Source organism: Pelodiscus sinensis, chromosome 16 (genome assembly GCF_052426305.1).
Source record: "Pelodiscus sinensis isolate ZL-2025 chromosome 16, ASM5242630v1, whole genome shotgun sequence".
NCBI classification, from domain to species: domain Eukaryota; kingdom Metazoa; phylum Chordata; order Testudines; family Trionychidae; genus Pelodiscus; species Pelodiscus sinensis.
Window position 1 is genome coordinate 104,581 of NC_143067.1, and position 23,398 is coordinate 127,978.

At 53.1% G+C, this 23,398-nt stretch overlaps 1 long non-coding RNA gene across 1 annotated transcript; it reads right to left on the minus strand.

Moving 5' to 3' along the window:
• Positions 1-2,061: 2,061 nt before the first annotated feature.
• LOC142825757 (uncharacterized) lies at positions 2,062-23,311 on the minus strand. The gene is made up of 4 exons (XR_012900102.2): positions 22,996-23,311; positions 21,803-21,959; positions 4,273-5,141; positions 2,062-3,984 (listed from the first exon to the last, which is right to left on the minus strand). It is a non-coding gene; the product is annotated as an uncharacterized LOC142825757 (long non-coding RNA).
• Positions 23,312-23,398: the final 87 nt, after the last annotated feature.

Below are 23,398 nucleotides of genomic sequence, written 5' to 3' on the forward strand. Positions count from 1 at the left end.
TGGTCCAGGGGAGGGGATGAGGTGATTGCAGAGGAGGAAACTGAGGCACGGGGGGGAGAGCCAGGGAAAGCAGAACTGGTGGGGCTGAGGCCGGTCCATGTCGGTTCACAGAGCAGCCGATGGACTCCTGAATTCTCAGCGGCTACTCGATGATGCCGCAGTCCCGGGGCCGGTGTGACGTCACAAACAGCTGCCGTCGCAATTGGCTCCCCGTAGCCGTTTCTAACACACACACGAGCCGCTCTGATTTGGCTTCTAACACTTTTAGCTGCTCAGTTCTGCAAGCGCGGAGAGGAAGCCGCGTCTGATAGATGGAGGTTCTCCGCGACACATTTGGCAGCCTGGACCCCCTGCCTCTTGTCCAGAGGGTCTCAACCAACCCCCGACCCCATGCCCCTTGTTCTCCGTGATTCCGCCAGCTGCTTGGTGCCTTTAGTACCCGGCCCCGCTTGCAAAGTCCCCCCCCAGCAGCGCGACCGGAGAGCGGCGCTAGAGACCTCCCCCGAGCAGCGAAACCCGAGAGCGGCGCCGGAGACCCTCCTCGGCAGCATCACCCAAGAGAGGCGCCAGAGACCCCCCAGCAGCATGACCCGAGAGCGAAGCAAGAGACCCCCCCCCAGCAGCGCGACCAGAGAGCGGCGCTAGAGACCTCCCCCGAGCAGCGAAACCCGAGAGCGGCGCCGCAGACCCCCCTCGGCAGCATCACCCGAGAGAGGCGCCAGAGACACCCTCCATCAGAACAACCCGAGAGCAGCGCCAGAGACCCCCCAGCAGCATGACCCGAGAGCGAAGCAAGAGACCCCCCCAGCAGCAAAACCCGAGAGCAGCGCGAAAGAACCCCCCTGGCAGCAAGACCCAAGAGCAGCACCAGAGACCCCCCCCAGCAGCGCGACCAGAGAGCAGCACCAGAGACCCCCCCCAGCAGCGTGACCCGAAAACGGTGCCAGAGACCCCCCCGCAGCAGCAAGACCCGAGAGCGGCACCACAGACACGCCCCCAGGAGCATCACCCGAGAGTGGCGCCAGAACCCCCCCCAGCAGCGCGACCAGAGAGCGACGCCAGAGACACCCCCAGCTGGGCAACCGGAGAGCGGTGACAGATACCGCCCCCCCCAACAGCATCACCCGAGAGCGGCGCCAGAGACCACCCCCAGATAGGAGACCGGAGAGTGGCACCAGAGACCCCCCCCAAGCAACGCGATCCGAGAGCAGAGCCAGAGACCCCCCCCAGCAGCATCACCGGAGAATGGCGACAGAGATCTCCCCCCTCCCCAGCAGCACGACCTGAGAGGGGAGCCAGAGACCCCCCCCAATAGTGCGACCGGAGAGCCGACAGATACCGACCACCCAGGAGCATCACCCGAGAGTGGCGCCAGAACACACCCCCCCAGCAGCGTGACCAGAGAGCGACGCCAGAGACACCCCCAGCTGGGCAACCGGAGAGCGGCGACAGATACCGCCCCCCCCCAACAGCATCACCGGAGAGCGGCGCCAGAGACCCCCCCCAGATAGGAGACCGGAGAGCGGCACCAGAGACCCCCCCCAGCAGCGCGACCAGAGAGCAGCACCAGAGACCCCCCCCAGCAGCGTGACCCAAGAGCGAAGCCAGAGACCTCCCCCAGGAGAGTGACCCGAAAACGGTGCCAGAGACCCCCCCCAATAGTGCGACCGGAGAGCCGACAGATACCGCCCCCCCCAGCAGCATCACCCGAGAGTGGCGCCAGAACCCCCCCCCCAGCAGCGTGACCAGAGACCCACACCACAGACACCCCCAGCTGGGCAACCGGAGAGCGGCGACAGATACCGCCCCACCCCCAACAGCATCACCTGAAAGCGGCGCCAGAGACCCCCCCCCAGCAGCGCGACCAGAGAGCAGCACCAGAGACCCCCCCCAGCAGCGTGACCCAAGAGCGAAGCCAGAGACCTCCCCCAGCAGAGTGACCCGAAAACGGTGCCAGAGACCCCCCCCAATAGTGCGACCGGAGAGCCGACAGATACCGCCCCCCCCCAGCAGCATCACCCGAGAGTGGCGCCAGAGACCCCCCCAGATAGGAGACCGGCGAGCAGCACCAGAGACCCCCCCCAGCAACGCGATCCGAGACCAGAGCCAGAGACCCCCTCCAGCAGCGCGACTGGAGAGCGACGCTAGAGACCCCGCCCAGCAGCATCACCCGAAAGCGGCGCCAGAGACCCCCCCCAGCAGCGAGACCCGAGAGCGGCGCTAGAGACCCCCCCAGCAGCGAGACCCGAGAGCGGCGCTAGAGACCCCCCCAGCAGCCTGAGCTGAAAGTGGCAACAGAGACCCCACCCCCAAGGAGCGCGACCCGAGAGTGGCGCCGGAGACCCTCCCAGAAGCATTACCCGAGAGTGGAGACAGAAACCCCACCCCCAGCACCGCTACCGGAGAGCGGCGCCAGAGACCTCCCCGAGCATCATCACCCGAGAGCGGCCCCAGAGACCACCCCCCCCAGCAGCGCGACCCGAGAGCGGCCCCAGAGACCCCTCCCTCCCAGCCGCGAGACCCGAGAGCGGCGCTAGAGACACCCCCAAGCTGCACGACCCGAGAGCGGCCCAGACACCCACCCAGCAGCAAAACCCGAGAGAGGGGCCAGAGACCCCCCGCAGCAGCATCTCCTGATAGCGGGGCCAGTGACACCGCCCCTCTGCAGCGCGACCGGAGAGAGGCTCCAGAGACCACCCCCAGCAGCGCGATCCGAGAGTGGAGACAGAGACCCCACCCCCAGCACCACTACCGGAGAGCGGCACCAGAGACCCCCCCCCCGCAACAGCGCGACCCGAGAGCGGTACCAGAGACCCCCCCCAGCAGCGCGACTCGAGAGCGACGCCGGAGACCCCCCCCCAGCAGCGTGACCCGAGAGCGGTACCAGAGACCCCCCCCCCCAACAGCGCGACCCGAGAGCGGTACCAGAGACCCCCACAGCAGCATGACCGGAGAGCGGAGCCAGAGACCCCCCCCCAGCAGCAGGACCCGATAGAGGTGCCAGAGTCATCCCCAGCAGCATCACCCCAGCGAGGCGCCAGAGACAGCGCCCAGCAGCATGACCCGAGAGCGGCACCAGAGACCCCCCCAGCAGCACAACCTGAGAGAGGCGCCAGACTCCCTCCCAGCAGCACGACCTGAGAGTGGCCCCAGAGCCCCCCCCCCCAGCAGCGAGACCCGAGAGCGGCGCTAGAGACACCCCCAAGCTGCACGACCCGAGAGCGGCGCCAGAATCCCTCCCTGCAACGAGACCCGAGAGCGGCGTGACTGAAGAGACCTCTCACTCACTAAGGTCTGTGGCTGTGGGAATTCTATCCTTTAGCCCTTCCCTCTTCCCACCCCCCGCCTCTGTATAGGGCCCTCTACAAGAACACTGAGTCAGTCAGCCATGATGCACCACCGCTCTCCCTTGCGCGACTGGCGTACCTGCAGAATTCCCGTTGGCTCCTGAGCCCTTAACCCTTGAAGATGCTCACCTGGAATGCCTGCAAGTGTGCTGTACAAAGACACCGCAAAAGCAGAGCAAGGACAAAGACACAGACAGGAACAGACAGACAGAACGTATTGGCCAATACGAGAGAGCAACAAGAGAGAAACACATGAGTGGCAGCCAGAAACCTTACCACCTTGCGTCTTCCTCCTCGAGCCAAGCATCTGCTGAGAAGGACACCGTGTTCCAAAGAAACCAGCACCCCTGACAAACGGGAGCCCTGTTTCTCCCACTACCTAGGAAGCACCTCGGAAACCTCCGCTCGGACTCGCTGTCTAAGCAAACGTGACTTCCCTTCCTAGACCCGAGTGGGCCGTAAGGCGAGAGATTTCCAGACCCGACACTTATCTCCGTGTCAGCGATGGCTGCTCCGCTGCCAGACGGACGGGTCTCGCTTCGATCAAGCTCCCGAGCTGGCTGTTCTCGTTTCCGTTCCATCCCCAGAAGGGAGGACACCGGGAGAGTAGACTTCTTATCGCTTGCTACCGAACCCACTAAAGGGGGAAAAACAAACAACTTAGCGTCTCAGTCACCAGGCAGAGCCTACGAGGAAGCCGCATCGCTTCTTCTCCTCCCCTAGAACGCACCGCAGCCACTCCCATCCCGCAGCCACTGCGGGAACACGGAGAGAAAGGAGCCCTGGAATCTGTATCCATACTCCGTTCAAACCACTCCTGCCCCTTCGCCAGTCCCCAAGACACCAGGCTCCGTGCCCCAGCAGGAAGCTCTCTGCCTCAGAAGAAACCTACAGCCAGGATGGTTGAAGAGTTCAAAGCACGCACCTCATACTCACACAGAGCCACGGGAAGGCCGAACGCAGAGGACCCTTTGTGTGTCCCGAGAATCACGTCCAGGCAGCTCAAGTCCATCTCGGACGGTTTCTTCTCTGGCCACGGCCCCGCATCGATTCCTCTGCAAGCGCGGCAGAAAAAGCCCAGAGTGAGCTCTCACTCAGATCCGTGGTTGCGGGAATTCTATCCTTTAGCCCTTTCCCCCTCTTCCCTCTGTATGGGGCCCACTCCAAGAACACTGGGTCAGTCCCCCGTGACACACCGCTCCTCTCCCTTGCTCTAACTTGTGCACCTGCCTAATTCCCATTGGCTCCTGAGCCCGTAACCCGTGGAGATGCTCACCTGGAAGGCCTGCAAATCTCCTGTAGAAGGACAAGGCAGAAGCAGAGCAAGGACAAAGACACAGACAGGAACAGACAGACAGAACGTATTGGCCAATACGAGAGAGCGATGAGAGAGAAACACAGGAGAGGCAGCCAGAAACCTTACCACCTCGCGTCTTCCTCCTCGAGCCAAGCGTCTGCAGAGAGGACACCGTGTTCCAGAGAAACCAACACCCCTGACCGACGGGAGCCCCGTTTCTCCCAAAACCAAGGCAACACCTCGGGAACCTCCGTTCAGACTCGCTGTCTAAGGCTAAGCAAACGTGACTTCCCTTGCTAGGACTCAGTGGGCCGTAAGCCGAGAGATTTCCAGACCCGACACTTATCTCCGTGACCGCGACGGCTGCTCCGCTCCCAGCTGGACGGTTCTCGCCTCGCTTCGAGCAAGCGCCTGAGCTCGCGGTTCTCGTTTTCGTTCCATCTCCAGACGGGAGGACACCGGGACGCTTGACTTCCTCTTGCTTGCTACCGAACCCACTAAAGGGGGAAAAACAAACAAACAACTTAGCGTTTCAATTACCCTGCAGAGCCGACAAGGATGCGGCATCGCTTCTTCTCCTCCTCCCCTATAACGCACCGCAGCCTCCTACCATCGGCAAGCACGGCAGAAAAAGCCCAGTGTGAGCTCTCACTCGCTAAGATCTGTGGCTGCAGGAATTCTATGTTTTAGGAGTCGTCATGTGTCCCGAGAATCTCCTTCAGGGTGCTCAAATCAATGTCGGATGGTTTCTTCTCTGTCCATGGCCCCGCACGGATTCCTCTGCAAGCACTGACTCGAACCTTAATACGGCCTCTCTTCTGCTCACTTACTGTTAATTCACTCATGCCAACCATTCACACTACCCATGATTCGTCAGAAGGTCCCAACAACCATTGGATCGGCCTGCTCCCCCACCTCTCTGCTGCTGCCTTTGATACAGAGGAAGCAGTACGGCAGGAGGGGGCATGCGGGAGCCGCTATGTATTAAGACTTTGTGTGCTAGTTTAATGGACCCACCTGTCAATCCCCTTGCTGCCTCCTCTAGAGGCAAGACAGGTAGGCAGGCGCTGGCGCTGGCTTTGCACAACTGCCTGTCTTCCCACGCTGCTGCCTGTATCAGAGGCAGGAGAGTGAGGGGAAGCTGCTCTGCATTCTATGGAGTCGGAGCTTTGTGCGGACAGGGTTAGGGTTAGGGTTAGGTTGCGGCAGCAGGTCCTGTCCACAGGGGGGCCGAGTTCTCTGTAGGCAGAGGCTATCTGGCAAGCAGCATCTGTCTGCCAGGAGTTTGGATGCCTGGTAAACAGGAGCTGCTGCCCTCCTGCACTGTTGCCTTTGTAACAGAGGCAGCCATGTGGGGCTACAAGCAGCTTGTCTACATAGGAAGCTGGTTTTGAAACTAGCTGCACTTGTGGACCAACCCCCACCTACCACCCCCCAGGGAGGCAGCAGCACAGAATGACCAGAGGGCTCCCTGGAATGGAGCAGGAGCACACTGGCTGCCACCCTGCCCTAAGGGACTATTGAATAGTTGTGTAACTGCTAACAGTTGCAGTTACATATGTATTCAATTACCTGCTATCTAACATCCCTAAAAAAGAAGAAGTCCGGTGGCACCTTATAGGCAATGAAACAGAAGTGACATGACTGTCTACTTGGGCTAATGCATTTACTATGTTCTGATGCAGCAACAGTGATACTTAGTGGCCACTCCTAGCAATGAATGCACCATTCACTAATGGAACAGTGACACTGGTGGCCACTCGGGGCAATGCACACAGCAGTTGCCTCACGGGACAAGAGTGAAACTGTGTTGCAACATTCAGTAGTGCATGAAGTATTTCCATACTGAAGGAACAGCGAGCCACAGTAGCTAGTCCAGTGAATGCACACATCAATTCCTCCATGGAGCAGCAGTGACACCCGGTGGCCAGTGCAAGGAATGCACATTAAATCTAAGTGTTTCAGTTACAAAACAATCACAGTGTACATTCACACTATGGCTGTATTTCTGACAGTGCTGCAATGACACTCGCTGGCTAGTCTGGGTAAAATGCAGATTGTGTATTACCCTAACACAGTGGTTCCCAAACTTTTGATATCATGCCTCCCCTTTTTGATTTTTGAAAAACTCTGACGCCCCCCCTTCCAAATAGCAGCAAAACTTGTTGAGAGAGTGGGGGGGGGGGGGGAGGAACAGAACAGGGAAGCAAAATTTGATGGGGGGGAGGAGGCTGGGTTGCCTCACGCCCTCCCTGGAATTTCTTCATGCCCCCCCCAGGGGGGGCATGCTCCCCAGTTTGGGAACCCATGCCCTAACGGGAAGGAGAGTTGCTGCTGTTCCAACAAAATCAGAGTCCATCTGCCCTAGAGGCACTGTGACATTGCCAAGGCTCTTAGGGAATGCATTAGTCCCTTCCTCATGGAGGGGTACACTGAGGTGGAGTAGACAAAAATTGTGGCAGCGGCATTTCCACACAAACATCATGACTTCCTGACTTTCTCTGTGAGGCTTCCTTAGTACAGTGTAAATCCTGCCTTCTTGGGGGCTCTGGCCTTTCCCCAGGTCAGAAGCCAGAAGTCAGAGTCAGACAGGGTAGGACAGCTGCTGCGTGGGCTAGGTGATGCAGGCAACCACATTGTTCTCCCATATTGTCGTTGTGCTGATTGCAGTTGTAGAACTGTGACTGCTCCTCAGTTCCCTGCCACCCTTCAACAACCTACAGAATGCAAGAGCCAACCAGGTGGTTTTCTGGGGCCAGCAGAGCCCTCTGGGAGCAGTAACTAGAATGGCCTCGGAACCAGGAGCCAAGCCTACAGCAGTGCAGATCCCTGGATAATCCACATACCCTAGGTGGTTCAACCTGGTGAGTGGAGACTAATACCAAGAATATGTGAGCAGGGTCAAAGTAGTCCTGGATGACCTCTCTAAAGCAGGCCACATTCTGTAGAGTGGACTGACCAGGGAAACTTATCCATTGTTGTAAAAGGAAGACATCATGAAGAATAACTTGACTATAAGAAGAGATGCTCAATCCTAAAAGTTACCGAACTTCAGAAGGACTCTGTAGCACCTGAAATTTCAAGGGGGCACAAAGGACTCCTCCAAGCTTACTCAGTTACACGGAGAGGCCTTTTCTCAGGGGTCCAACTTGTGACAGGTTTGATCCGCCTTCTGGCATGCCACCTAATGAACCAGGATTTCACTGAGCCTACTTGCTCCACTAGCCTGGGCTACCTTTCCCTGTTTTCTGACTTACGCTCTCTGGCCTCTGGAAGCACACACAGGCAGGGATACACCAGGAGTAAAAACACAGACTCTGCAAACAGCTCTGTATGGTAAGGGTTAGCTAGGAAAATTGCCCAGTGCTCAAGTGCAGTTACCCTCTGGAAAGAACACCCAAAAAAATCTTGTCTGATGCTGTAGAGAAATCACTACAATGCAAGCTCATTAATTTGCCCATTCCCTCAATGTGCAAGAACATATGCACAACCTCTTGCTCCCCTCCCGCTGTCAGAAATTACACAAACTGGGTTTTGTTTTTATAAACTTTATTAATAAAGACAGCACACAGAAAATGGCAGTTCATTAAGAACATAAAACAGACATGCACATTATTTGCTTATTATTCCTGTATTAAATAAGATGGGAAATAACTTTTAAGATGTTAGACTAGATTCAGGGAGTAGTCAGGCAAGTTACAGAATTTCTGTATCTTGGAGTTTCAGTTATGTTTCTTTACAGAGCAGACTCCTGTCTTGGATTCACCAAAAGGAATGGACCAAGATGAAAGGCAAAGGCTGAATCTCCACTATCAGTGGATCAAAGCTGCAGCAATCAATCCATGAGGGGCTGATTTGGCAGATCTAGTGAAGATCTGCAGATTGACGGCTGACTACTATAAACTCCAGGACTCCACCAGAACACAGAGTTGAGGTGAGTCAATGGAAGAATATTTGTTTAAAGTCAAGAATGAGGAAGGACTCCAATTTTCCATTTGCAATTACTATGCACATATCTCTATCTGGATTCCATCCCTACTGATGGGCTAATGGATTCCATCCCTACTGCTCCCTCATTGCTCTCTGCCACAGGATGGCCATTCATTCATCTAAACAATCACACTGAGAAATAAAAAGGGAATGAGAAAACACTTATAAGCAAGATCACCACTGCTGGTTGAAACAGACAGACACAGATGCAATGGTGACACAGCGCTGCTCTCAAGGACACATACCTACACAATTTGCATCCGTTCCTACTTCCTGAAGGTTCCCAAGATCTAGCTTGTGGGGATGCACATCAAGAATGCCTGAAAGACATTTGCAGGAGGACATGACAGAAACCATGTCACAGAGTTAAGTATCAGAGGGGTAGCCGTGTTAGTCTGGATCTGCAAAAGTGACAAGGAGTCCTGTAGCACCTTATAGACTAACAGATGTATTGGAGCATAAGCTTTCGTGGGCAAAGACCCACTTCGTCAGATGCATGTAGTGGAAATTTCCAGAGGTTTTTTTTGCTGCAGGAAGGCTACCTTTAAATCTGCTATTGTGTGTCCAGGGAGATTGAAGCAAAAAAACTTCAGGACCAGACTTCAGAGAGAAACTGCTGAGCTGCAGTTCATCTGCAAATTTGACACCATCAGCTCAGGATTAAACAAAGACTATGAATGGCTAGCCAATTACAACAGCAGTTTCTCTTCTCTTGGTGTTCACACCTCCAGATCAGCTGCTAGAAGTGGGCCTCATCCTCCCTGACTGAATTTTCCTTGTCATCTCCAGCCTGATTCTTGCCTACATATTTATACCTGCCTCTGGAAATTTCCACTACATGCATCTGACGAAGTGGGTCTTTGCCCATGAAAGCTTATGCTCCAATACATCTGTTAGTCTATAAGGGTATGTCTACACTACAAAGTTAATTCGAACTAACAGCCGTTAGTTCGAATTAACTTTCATAGGCGCTACACAGGCAAACCACTAGTTCGAACTTAATTCAAACTAGCGGAGCGTTTAATTCGAACTAGGTAAACCTCATTCTATGAGGACTAACGCCTAGTTCAAATTAAGTAGTTCGAATTAAGGGCTGTGTAGCCACTTAATTCGAACTAGTGGGAGGCTAGCCCTGCCCAGCTTGCCCTGGTGGCCACTCTGGGCACCATCAGAGAAACTCGTCTGCCCCCCTCCCGGCCCCGAAGCCCTTAAAGGGGCATGGTCTGGCTACGGTGCCCGTGACAGGTGCAAGCCTGCCAGCACCCAGCCAGCAGACCCTGCACCTGGCATGGCACGAGCCAGCCACCCGCTGCCACCCAGCCCTCCGCCTCTTCCCAGGACCAGGCTGGCGGCTCCCAGGAGCCTGCCCAGGGCCGCAAGAGGCGGGCGCCCGCCTGGTCTAGTGCAGACATCATGGACCTCATCGAGGTTTGGGGGGAAGCCTCCAACATCCATGACCTCTGCACTAGGCACAGGAAAGTGGCCGTCTAGGGCAGGATAGCTGCCAGCCTGGCCACCCAGGAGCAGGTTTGCATGAAAATCAAGGTGGTCCAGTGAGACCTCGACCCTGAGCTTAGAACATAAAAACATAAGAATGGCCGTACTGGGTCAGACCAAAGGTCCATCTAGCCCAGTAGCCTGTCTGCCGACAGTGGCCAACAGTAGGTACCCTGGAGGGGATGGACTGAAGACAATGACCAAGCCATTTGTCTCGTGCCATCCATCTCCAGCCTTCCACAAACAGAGGCCAGGGACACCATTTCTACCCCCTGGCTAATAGCACTCCATGGACCCAACCTCCATGACTTTATCTAACTTCTCTTTAAACTCTGTTCTAGTTCTAGCCTTCACAGCCTCCTGCAGCAAGGCGTTCCACAGGTTGACTATTTGCTTTGTGAAGAAGAACTTTCTGTTATTAGTTTGAAGCCTGCTACCCATTCATTTCATTTGGTGTCCTCTAGTCCTGCTATTATGGGAACTAATGAAGAACTTTTCTTTATGCACCCTCACCACTCATGCTTTTATAGATCTCTATCATATCCCCCCTCAGTCTCCTCTTTTCTAAGGTGAAAAGTCCCAGTTTCTTTAGCTTCTCTTCATATGGGACCTGTTCCAACCCCCTGATCATTTTAGTTGCCCTTTTCTGAACCTTTTCCAAGGCCAAAATATCTTTTCTGGGGTGAGGAGATCACATCTGTACACAGTACTGAAGATATGGCGTACCATAGTTTGATACTTCCCCTCCTCCTTCTTCCCCTGGCTTCCCCCTTCCAGCTCCCTCCTCCCAGGTTTCCTCCTCCCCTCTCCCACCCTCTCTCTTCCCCTCTCCCAACTCCTTTTCCCAGTCTCCCCGATTTGTTCAATAAAGAGAGTTTCTATTTTTGAACACACGTGTCCTTTATTTTGTACATCAGGAAGGGGGGCTAGGGAGGAGTAAGTGGAAGGAGGTGAGGGAGGAATGGGGTACGAGCCCCTGATGGGGAGGACTGGGGTGGCTCTGCGGGCTCCTTGGGGTGGAAGCTCTCCTGTAGCTTCCCGATTGACCCCCCCCCCCCCTCCGATGGCAGCCTGCGGCAAGTGCTGATGGCCGAGTGCTGTGATGTGCTGAGTGTGGGCATTCAGGGCACTCCAAGCCAGGACTGCTTTGCGTTAGACAAGCGAGTGGGGAACCCCTGAGAACTGTCTGTCTGGGGTGGGGGTCGGGTCCCTTTAAGCACAGCCCTCGGCTAGCCTGAGACAGCAGCTCCACACTTTAAGTCCTAATCTGATGCCCTGCCGGCACTGCTTCCGGCCAGCCTTAACCTCTGTTCAGGGTCCATTCAATGTGGACATGCTAGTTCGAATTAGCAAAATGCTAATTCAAACTAGTTTTTAGGTCTAGATACACTAGTTCGAATTAGCTTAGTTCGAATTAACTAATTTGAATTAAGTTAGTTCGAATTAGTGCTGTAGTGTAGACATACCCTGAGGTGCTACAGGACTCCTTGTCGCTTTGACATAGAGTTAGTTGGCCAAAACACGAGAGAAACAGAGTAAAAAAAATAAACACGTGGGAGGAAGGCAAGCAACATACCACACCCTCCTGGATGCAACTCTGCTGAGGAGGTCACTCTAAGGCTACGCAGACAAACAAGCAATCCCTGAAAACGAGGACCTTGCCTCCCTTGTGAAAAAGGATCAAAGTCAAGAACCTCTGCTTACCAAGCCAGACCTATCTACCCGGCCGTTCCTATCTGAAACGAAGAGAGCTGTGAGTGGAGCCTCACCAAACCAGACACTTATCTCAGACATAAGGGTGGCTGCTCCGCTACCAGCTGGAAGCCTCTTGCCTCCCATCGATCATGCTCGTGGGTTTGCAAATCTCGAGCTCTTTCCATCTCAGGAGGATTCTGACGGTTTTCCCTTCTTTTCCCTTGCTATGAAATCTAACACAAGAGGGAGCAACAAATCTATTAGATACAAAAAGACGTCACACAACATTGCCGAATGAGATGCTAACATGCCACGGGACTCCGCCACCGGCACCCTGTCTCCCAATACTGCTGCAAACCTACAACTGGAAAATCCTCACTCTTAACAGCACACTACTTCCCTTCTCTAGATGCAATTTCACAGAGCCCCATGCTTATACACAAAGCAATTAGCCTGTGAAGAACCCTACAGCGAGCACAGATGACAATTCTAAAAACTGATCTCTTACAGGGAGTTACGTGGCAGGTATAAAGCTCGGGATTTTTACATCACCTTAGAAGGGTACACAGGTCTCTTGGGTCCACAACTGCCAGCTTCTCCTATGGCCACGGCTTGGATGACTCCTTTGCAAACGCACCAGAAAAAGCCCAGCATAAACCTTCAATGAACAGGGGCCAAAAGTCAACAGTGACAGAGCTCTGCAAAATCTAAATCCATTCTTACATCCCCAAGGCTCCCAAGATCAAGCCTGCGGGGATGCACACTTACAACGCCTGCAAGACATCTGCAGAAGATGACACAAACCGAGACAAGGACAAAGAGACAGTGTTGGCCAACACATGAGAGAAAGAGAGGGAGAGAAATTGACACATGGGAGGAAGGCAAGCAACAAACCACCTGAAGTCACCCTCCTGGATCCAACTCTCTGCTGAGGTGGACATTCTGGGTCTGCCCAGACCAATGAGCAGGCCCTGAAAATGGGGACCTTGCCTCCCTTATGAACACGGCTGCTCATTGTGAACCTCCATTTGAAAGGCCAGTCCTAGCTACCTGGATATCCCTTCCGGGAGCTAAGAGGGTTATGAACTGAGCCCTCATCAAACCAGACACTTCTCTCAGAGAGAGTGTTGGCTGCTCCGCTTCCAGCTGGACGCCTCTTATCTCGCATCGATTATGTCTCGAGCTTACTGCTCTCTCTCCATTTCCATCACATGTTGGGGGGAGGTTCGGATAGCTGACCCTCTATTCCCTTGCTGCTTAATCCAGACCAAGAATGTACAAGAAACCCATTATCATCTCAGTCAGCAATGTCGCATATCCTCTTCTTTCTGAATCTAATGCACTATGTGGCTCTACCTTCCATCACCCCGTCTCCCATTCATGTTGTAGGAATAAAACTAGGAAGGAGCCTGTGGACCTTACATGCTAAACAGTCACTTCACGTAGGAAACTATTGTCTCTTCCCTCAGACTCAATTCCACAACACCCCACTCTTCAACACAAAGCAGATGTCTTGTGAAGAAGCCTACAGTGAGTGCAGAGTACTGTACTAAGGTTAGCACCTGAAACAAAAGCCCATGTAGCACAGGCACGATTGGAGGCCTGAGGCCTAGCTTACAATTGACAACACTTGGGTAATATAAAGCAAAGCTAAGCTGTGAGCAAGAGGCAGGCCCCTGCTCACAGTACTTGGCATAAATAGGGCTGACAGTGCAAAACACTAATTGGTATTAGGCCCAGATGGAGAACAGTAATTAGTACTGGTCATAAGTTGAAAGCATATGGTAATGCCATCTCCTTAAAAAGCCTAGTACCCACACTCCCCACAGATACTAACCCAGGTTCTGGAAAGGGTCTAACCTGACAGCATGATGGATAGAGATGTCCTAATCGAACCACAAGGTACAGGGTGGTGGGTGGTATCTTAAGTAGCGTTAGAGGGTAGTAACCTGACAACATCAGAGATTGGCAACCTGACAGATCAGGAGTGATGTGTAACTTGTTTGCACCCGATGGTCTTTGTCCGGCTGAGGGGGCAGTGGGACCTTCCACTGATTTAGCTGTGTCCATTGTTACAAGGTACATATGCATAGTGGTTCAGTAAAGTCTACTGACAACTATTACTGTACTTTGCTTAACGATAAACTTGGCCGAGTGCCTTCGATGCTTGTCTGATTTGTGGTCTTTGGGGCTCTCAGAGTCTGTTGTGTTGACTAACTCTGCAAGTCAAAGCAGCACACATAACGGAGCACACACATGCAGCCTTCTGGTTATCATCACTGACTGAGCAGGAGACCTGTCAGGATACTGCAACAGTAAATTCTGATCTACTGCATTGGTGACCCCAACCTCTGATCTGGTAAGCCAGTGAGCTGTCCACTGTAGGAATTGCGATCTAACATGACAGAAAGCCACGAGCTAGAAAATCCCTTTCTCCCCTCCCTAAAAATACTCAGAGGCTGTGTCTACCCTGCACCCCTTTTCCGGAAAAGGGATGCAGATTAGACACTTTGGAATAGCAAAATCCGTGGGGGATTTAAATATCCCCCGCGGTATTTGCATTAACATGGCTGCCGCTTTTTTCCGGCTTGGGGATAAGCCAGAGAAAAGCGCCAGTCTAGACGTGATTCTCCGGAAAATAAACCCTTTTCCAGAGGATCTCTTATTCCTACTTGAAAGTTATGTCCAACACACAAGGTTTCAATGATTTCTTTATTTATGGAAGTGGTGGGGAGCCTTTTTTGGGTTGGGAAGAAATACAAGGAAGAAGGAGCAACAAATGACTCATATGGAGAAAGTAGGGCGATCTGCGAGTTACCTAAGGTGTCTGTACATGAATGCAAGAAGGCTGGGAAACAAACAAGTAGAATTAGAAGCCCTGGCACAGTCAAAGAGCTATGAGGTGATTGGAACAACAGAGACTTGGTGGGATGAGGGAGGTATGTGGGAAAAGCTGAAGTACTCAAAGCTTTTTTTGCCTCTGTCTTCACAGAAAAGGAGAGCTCCAGACTACCGCACTAGGCAATGCAGTTTGGGAAGGAGGTGGGCAGTCCTCAGTGGAGGACAAACAGGTAAATAACTATTTAGAAAAGCTAGACTTACACAAATTCATGGGCCCGGATTTAATGCATCCAAGAGTTCTGACGGAGTTGGCAGATATCACTGCAGTCTTTGGCCATTATCTTTGAAAACACGTGGAGATCGAGGAGAGGTCCCAGGTGATTGGAAAAAGGCAAATGTAGTGCCCATCTTTAAAAAAAAGGGAAGGAGGACAATCCAGAGACCTCTAGACCGGTCAGCCTCATCTCAGTCCCTGGAAAACCCATGGAGGGGATCCTCAAAGAATCCATTGTGAAGCACTTGGAAGAGGGGAACGTGAGCAGGAATAGTCAACATGGATTCATCAAGGGCAAGTCATGCCTGACCAACCTGATTAGCTTCTATATTGAGGTAACTGGCTCTGCGGACATGAGGAAGTCAACAGATGTGAAATACCTTGACTTTAGAAAAGCTTTTGATATGGTCTCCCACAGCATTCCTGCCAGCAAGTTAAGGAAGTATGGATTGGATAAATGGACTGTAAGATGGATAGAAAGCTGGCTAGATTGTTGGGCTCAATGGGTAGCAATCAACAGCTCTGTCTGGCTGGCAGTCGGTTTCAAGCAGAGTGCCCAAAGGATCGGTTCTAGGGTCGGTTTTGTTCAACATCTTTATTTATGATCTGGATGAGGGGATGGATTGCACCCTCAGCAAGTTTGTGGATGACACTAAGCTAGGGGAGAGGTAGATACGCTGGAGGGCAGAGATAGGGTCCAGAGTGACCTAGACAAATTGGAGGATTGGACCAAAAAAAAATCTGATGAAGTTCAACAAGGACAAGAGCAGAGTCCTGCACTTGGGATGGAAGAATCCCAAGCACTACAGGCTGGGGACCGACTGGGTAAGTAGCAGTTCAGCAGAAAAGGACCTGAGGATTACAGTGGATGAGAAGCTGGATATGAGTCAACAGTGTGCCCTTGTAGCCAAGAAATCTAATGGCGTATCGGGGTGCATTAAGAGGAGCATTTCTAGCAAATCTAGAGAAGTTATTATTCCCCTTTATTTGGCATTGGTGAGTCCACATCTGCAGTATTGCATCCAGTTCCAGGCCCCCCACTGTAGAAGGGATGTGTACGCACTGGAGAGGATCCAGCAGGGGGCAATCAAAATAATTAGGTGGCTGGAGCACATGACCTATGAGGAGAGGCTGACGGATTTAGGCTTATTTAGTCTGCAGAAGAGAAGAGTGAGGGGGGATTTGATAGCAGCCTTTAACTTCCTGAAGGGAAGTTCCAAGGAGGATGGAGCGAGAATGAATTGTAATTCGAACACCTCTCTGTGTACAGGCAGTCCCTGAGTTACGCGGATCCGACTTATTTCGGATCCGCAGTTACGAACGGGGTTTGCTGCCAGTCTCCCTGGTCTGCTGAAGACAAGCAGACCAGGGAGACGGGAAGCAAAGCCTCTGAGGACGCCGGCAGCGGGACAGCCGCGGCGCGTCTGGGCTGTCCGCTGCCCGCGTGCTCCACGTCTCCCCAGACCAGGGAAACAGGGAGCAAAGCTGGGGAGCACGCGTGCAGCGGACAGCCCAGACGCGCCGCGGCTGTCCCGCTGCCGGCGTGTTCCGTGGCTTTGCTCCCCGTTTCCGCTGGAGACCAACAGACCAGGGAGACGGGGAGCAAAGCAGAGCAAAGCCGCGGAGCACGGGGGCAGCGGGACAGCCCAGACGCGCCGCGGCTGTCCCGCTGCCGGCATGCTCCGCGGCTTTGCTCCGCTTTGCTCCCCGTCTCCCTGGTCTGCTGGAGACCAGAAGACCAGGGAGACGGGGAGCAAAGCTGTGGAACATGCGGGCAGCAGGACAGCCGCAGCGTGTCTGGGCTGTCCCGCTGCCCCCGTGCTCCGCGGCTTTGCTCCGGACACCTGTGGTACAGCAGCTGGGGCGCTGCTGGTTGGTCCCGGCAGCACCCCAGCTGCTCTGCCCCAGGCGTCCTGATTCAGCCGCTGCTGGTCAGTTTCAGCAGCGGCTGAATCAGGATGCCTGGGACAGAGCAGCTTGGGGGCTGCTGGGTTGGTCCAGCAGCGCCGAGGAGCGGTGCTACTGGAGCAACCCAGCAGCACCCAAGCTGCTCTGCCCCAGGCGTCCCCAAGTCAGCCGCTGCTGAAACTGACCAGCACTGACTACAGGAAGCCCGAGGCAGAGTTGCTCTGCCCCGGGCTTCCTGGAATCAGCCGCTGATCATTTTCAGCAGCAGCTGACTTGGGGACGCCTGGGGTTCTTAAGTTGAATCTGTATGTAAGAACTGGTGTCCAGATTCAGCCTGTTGAAACTGATCAGCGGCTGATTCCAGGAAGCCTGGGGCAGAGCAACTCTGCCTCGGGCTTCCTGTAGTCAGCCGCTGGTCAGTTTCAGCAGCGGCTGAATCTGGATGCCAGTTCCGACTTACATACAGATTCAACTTAAGAACAAACCTACAGTCCCTATCTTGTACGTAACCCGGGGACTGCCTGTATTTGACTTGTAGAATTGGTTTGTGACAAGACAGCCACAGGACAAGACATCGCACTGATGGCTTCAATCGAGATGAGGGATCATTGGGACATTATCAACCTAACATTCAATGAAGGTGCAAACAGCTCTTTTTCTGTGTAGATTCTTCCTGTTTCCTGCCCAGCAAAGCATATCCCAGAGGGTGACAACCAGCAGTAAGGGTAACCCATAACATTAATGGACAGTACTGAGTAGTAATTACGAGACAATTATATATCACGACCTCATTTGTAATATTAATACTCCAAATGTGTGTTACTTTTTATATACAGAATCTTGTGGGACACACTGTAACAATTCCTATCCCAGTATTTCAAAACACTCAGCCCAATAGTGATACAGGGAATAACTATAATCACCCTAATAGGAATGTGTTGTTATCTGCAATACCACAAGGGCCAAATCACAATACCAAGAAGGAAAATAAATTGTTATAAGGTCATGTCGTATGTACAAACACAGACTAGATGATATGACCATATACATTACAGGCAGTCCCCGACTTACGCGGATCCGACTTATGTCGGATCCGCACTTACGAACAGGGCTCTCGCCCCGGAGGTCGAGGTAGCGGATTGCTACCTGTGAGCTCTGGGGCGAGAAAGCCCCGTTCGTAAGCTGCTCCGGTGCCCCTGGTCTGCTGGAGACCATCTCCAGCAGACCAGGGGCACCGGGCGGGTTCCCGCGCTTCTGAGGCTTTGCCAGAGCAAAGCCTCAGAAGCGCGGGGAACCGCCGCTGCTGTCGCTTCAGTCGCGGTGCCTGTGGTCTGCTGGGGACCGTCCCCAACAGACCACAGGCACCGGGACTGAAGCCACAGCCGCGGGGGTCCCCCGCCTCTGAGGCTTTGCCAGAGCAAAGCCTCAGAGGCGCGGCACCCCGCTGCCGCTGCGGCTCTGCTCCCGTATCCCTGGTCTGCTGGGGGAGAGGGGGCGCGGCTAGTGTCCCCCCCCCCCAGTAGACCAGGCTTTTGTTTTGGACCCTGGAGCAGAGCAGCTGGGGCGCTGCCGATTGGTCCTGCAGCGCCCTCTGGGCACTACTGGACCAACCCGGCAGCACCCCAGCTGCTCTGCCCCAAGTCCTGATTCAGCCGCTGCTGGTCAGTTTCAGCAGTGGCTGAATCAGGACGCCTGGGGCAGAGCAGCTGGGATGCTGCTGGGTTGGTCCAGTAGCTCCGAGGAGCGGTGCTACTGGAGCAACCCAGCAGCACCCCAGCTGCTCTGCCCCAGGCGTCCCCAAGTCAGCTGCTGCTGAAACTGACCAGCGCTGACTACAGGAAGCCCGAGGCAGAGTTGCTGTGCCCCAGGCTTCCTGGAATCAGCTGCTGATCAGTTTCAGCAGCAGCTGACTTGGGGAAGCTTGGGGTTCTTAAGTTGAATCTGTATGTAAGTCAGAACTGGGTCAGTTTCAGCAGTGGCTGAATCTGGACGCCAGTTCCGACTTACATACAGATTCAACTTAAGAACAAACCTACAGTCCCTATCTTGTACGTAACCCGGGGACTGCCTGTACTAATATATACACCATATCCATTCGTAGATATTATTTAGGAGTGCTTCTTAGGCTCAATCATAAAGTTACATTCCTTAGTCATGGTCCTGGGCCTAACATTCCCAAGCCCACTAAGGGACTAAATACAATAGGCAAATAAAATCTGTTTATCAGTCATAGGAGGGAATGTGCAGACTAAGGGATAGATGGGGCATGAATGTGTGAACAATTAAGTGAGGTGGCCACATAGCAGTGTTTAGCCCAATGGGTCACCTTCAGTCCATGCATTATGCCTGAAACAAAAGCCCATGCTGCACAGGCCTGGTGTGAGGCCTAGATAACAATGGACAACACTTGGCTAACATAAAGCTAAGCTGTGAGCAAGAGGCAGACCCCTGCTCACAGAACTTGGCACAAATAGGGCTGTGAGTGTAAAACGCTAACTGGTAACAGGCCCTGGTGTAGAACAGTAATTGGTACTGGGCATAAGTTGAAAGTACATTCCAAAAGGATGGTAACACCCGCTCATTAAAAAAGACCTTGGTACCCACACTCCCCACCCAGGTTCAGAAAAGGGTCTAAACTGACAGCATGATAGATAGAGATAATCTAATTGAACCACAAGGTACAGGGTGATGTGTGGTATCTCAGTAGCATCAGAAGGTGGTTCCCTGACAGCATCAGGAGTGATGTGTAACTTGTTTGTACCTATATATAAAGTGCTGTCTTGCAGGGATGGAGAGATGGTCTTTGTGGGACCTCCCACTGTTTGAGCTAGGGATGTTAAATATCGGCTAACTGAATAGTCAATTAATCTCATGAATTCTTATTGGTTACTCAACTATTCTATGGTCCCTGGGGGTGAGTCTGACAGCCAGTGCACTTGAGCCCCATTTCCAAGGAATCCCCTGCCACTCTGCGCTGCTGCTTCTGTATCAGAGGCAGCAGCACTGAGTGCCAGGCGGGAGCTGGTCCACAAAGGGAGCCAGTTTAAAAACCAGATCCCCTCACGGACTGGCTGCCTGTTGCCCTGTGCTACCGTGTCTGATACAGAAGCAGCAGAACGGGGTGACAGCAGCTCCTGTCTGGGATGGGGCTGACCTCCCAGACCTGGAGTGAGCCAAGACTGAGATGCATGTAGTAATGGGAAATGTGTGTAGTATATAGCATTAACCTATAATCTTTTGCTTATGGGTTAATCCACTACACTATTACATCTCTAGTTTGAGCTGAGTCCATTGTTACAAGTTGTGACAGATTCCACCCCCACACTCCTCAGCCCTTGCTTTATGAAATGGACTTATAAATACAAATATACATAACTCAAAGATGTTTGGGAAAAATTGTTTCATGTAACCTATCAATCTTCATGTCATAATTGGATGGATCTGTTTATTTTATTTTGGTATATGTATCATGCTTGTGCGCAAAAGTAGACATATGGAATACTTTATGGTTTTAAATGTGTAAAGCAAAGCTATCAAGGGTGGTATGCCTCAATGTCTGGGCAATCATATATAAATAGTCTTTTCTCCTTAAGTCTTAGCAATGGTTAGTCTTAGGAAGTCACAACCTCACTAATGGTAAGGACTGGCCAGGTAACTTCCCATGCAAAAGTGGTGATCTTTGAAACAAAAGGAAACTAGCAATTCTTTGTCTGGCTGGACACACCCAAAGGTAGAAACCCAAGACCCCAGGGTGTGGAGCTGCCCGGGGAGCTCAGCTGGGAAAAAAAAACAGTTTTAAGATGAGTGAGTTTGTAATAAGTTTGTACGGAGGTTTTAGTGTTAGAATTAGCTAAGTGTTTTCTGTTATTTTAAGTTTATAATCTACATTGCTCTGCCTTGTCTCACTTCTTACCTCTTAAATCCTACCGCTTGTCCTTAAGAAAATCACTTTTATTTACTATCAAGTCCAGTGTAAATAACTGTTACCTGGGGGAGCAATCAGTGTGTACATTCCCCCTTTAATTGCAAAAGGGGGCTTACATAAATAATTCATTTGGGGTTCAGTTCCCATTTGGGGAGTGGTATCCCAGAAGCTGGGCCCAAAACTGCATTTTCCTTGGACCTGAAGAGTTTCAGTGTTTGTACTGCTTCTCAGGGTGGGAGGAAGGGGAGGGGAGGTGATAAGGAACAGTGATCTCAGCTCTGGTCCTTGGCTGGGGGAAACCAGGGAGCTGGCCCAGCAGGACAGAGCAGTAAGAAGCCCCAGAGAGCAGGAAAGCAAGTGGCAATGGCCTTGTCAGAACCCTGGGAAGCACCCTCAAGGGGTCTTCTGTGATAGCACCCTGTCACACAGGGTACACATGCATGGTGGTTCAGTAGAGCCTACTGACAACTATTACCAGGGCTTGCCAAGCAGCAGCAAGCCCCGCTCGCCAGCCGTGTGGTTCTGCGCTTTGCGCCGGCTCTTCCGGGTTGTAATCTACTTGTCACTGGCGAGTAGATTACATTAGTTATCAAGCCCTGACTATTACTGTACTTCACTTAACAATAAACCTGGCCAGGCACCTTCAATCCTTATCTGCAGGGCTCGCCAAGCTGTGTAAAGCCCCGCTCGTCAGCTGCACGGTTCGGCATTCGGCGCATGCACAGATTGCTCGGAGCTGGCTCTCCCGGGATGTAATCTACTCGCCAAGGGCAAGTAGATTACATTGTTTGTCGAGCCCTGCTTATCTGATTTGTGGTTTTGGGGGACTCTCTCGGAGTCTGCTCGACCAACTGTGCAAGTCAACACAGCACACATGATTGAGCAAACACACCTGCAGCCTTCTGGTTCTCATCACTGATGCAGCAGGACATCATGGCTGAATGTCAGGAACCTCAGCTTACAACCCCAGCCCTAGCTAACCAGACGTTCCAACCTGGAGCTAAGCGGGCTCCAAGCAGAGCACTCACCAAATCAGATACTTATCTCAGTGATAGCAGTGGCTTCTCTGCTTCCAGCTGGCACCCATTACTTTGCACTCATCAAGCTTCAGGCTTGCTGCTCTCTCTCCATGTCCATCACATGTCGGGGGGAGGCTTGGACAGCTGACCCCCTATTTCCTTGCTCCTTAACCCAGCACAAGAGTGAACAACAAACCAGTAAGCATCTCAGTCGGCAATATCATGAAACCTTTTCTTCCTATACATAACACAACACGGGGCTTCTTCCCATATCTGGTGCAACGGTATCAGAGCCAGCAGCGCAAGATGGCACATGGGAGCCAGTTTAAAAACCAGCTCCCTGTGCAGACCAACTCCCTCCTGCCACCCCATCCACGGGACAGGGGCGGATTCTGCAGACAGAGGCTGCTTCGTGTGATGCTGCAAGCCTGGGCCTATCGTAGACAGAGGCTGCTCCGGCAGCAGCCCATTGGGGGGGGGGGAGGGGGGGTCTCCAATTTCCCCACAGAAAGAAGCTGTTCTGCAGCAGCAGCAGCCTGTCCAGCAGCTTTGCACCAGCCTCCACACACACACTGCTGCCTAGGAAAGAGGCAGAAACACAAGGGGGGGGGGGAGGGAGAGCGGCTACAGGGAGCCAGAGCTGGGGGAGCTAGCTTTTAAGCCCACCTCCCCTCAGCACTGGCTGCTGCTTCCCCCCTCGTGCTGCCACTGTAGGAGGTAGAAACGAGGGAGGGCAGGTCTGCAGAACCAGCATGCATGGAGAGGCAGCTTAAAAGCTGGCTCCGCGCATGTATCAGCTCCCACCTGCTTCTCTCACCCTTTGTGTGGCTGCCTCTCTATTAGAGACAGCAGCACAGACGGAGGGGGAGGGTAGTTGGATCAGGTGCTTGTGGGGAGTCAGCTTAACGCTGACTCATCCCCAGGCACTGGCTCCCGCCTCCCTACCACTGCTGCCTCTAATACAGAGGCAGCAAGTGGGGACCGGACTGCATGTAGTCAACAGGATTACCCAATAAACCCCAAGCCTATAGTCATCTACAGGTTGACATCTCTACTAGCCAGCACCACAGAGTCAGTTATTAACTGTCAGGGTTGTTGGGGCCTTTCTGAACAATTACTAACAAAACAAAACCCTGGGAAGCCCACCTAAACCTCAGTCAAATTCGAGGTCGGTTACACTGAAAGCTTTTGAAACCACTTACATTAGAAGAAAAATGGCTCCAGCTGATTCATCTCCAGTTTTATTGCATAGAAGCAAAAATACAGCGAGAAACATTGTCACGATTGTTCATTCTGGCCTGAAAAAAATCTAGTTGGCACTTTGAGCAGCTTCTCCCTCTGTTCTGGGAGCTCAGGCTAACTCCCCCCGCAAGCCCCCTGCCTTCCATGCGCCTCCCCGTTAGAGCAGGGAGCTGAGCTTGGGGAGACACCATCCTGCGTTCGGATAACTCACAGGCCCCCAGGCCGATCCTCCGCCGAGAGCCGCCCTGGGCTCGGATTCCGGGGCCGAGCGCGGCTGCCGGGAAGGAAGCGCCTTGTATGGGCCTAGGAAGCGCCATATTAGGCGCGCAGGAAGGGCCATATATGGAACGGGCAGTTCCTGCG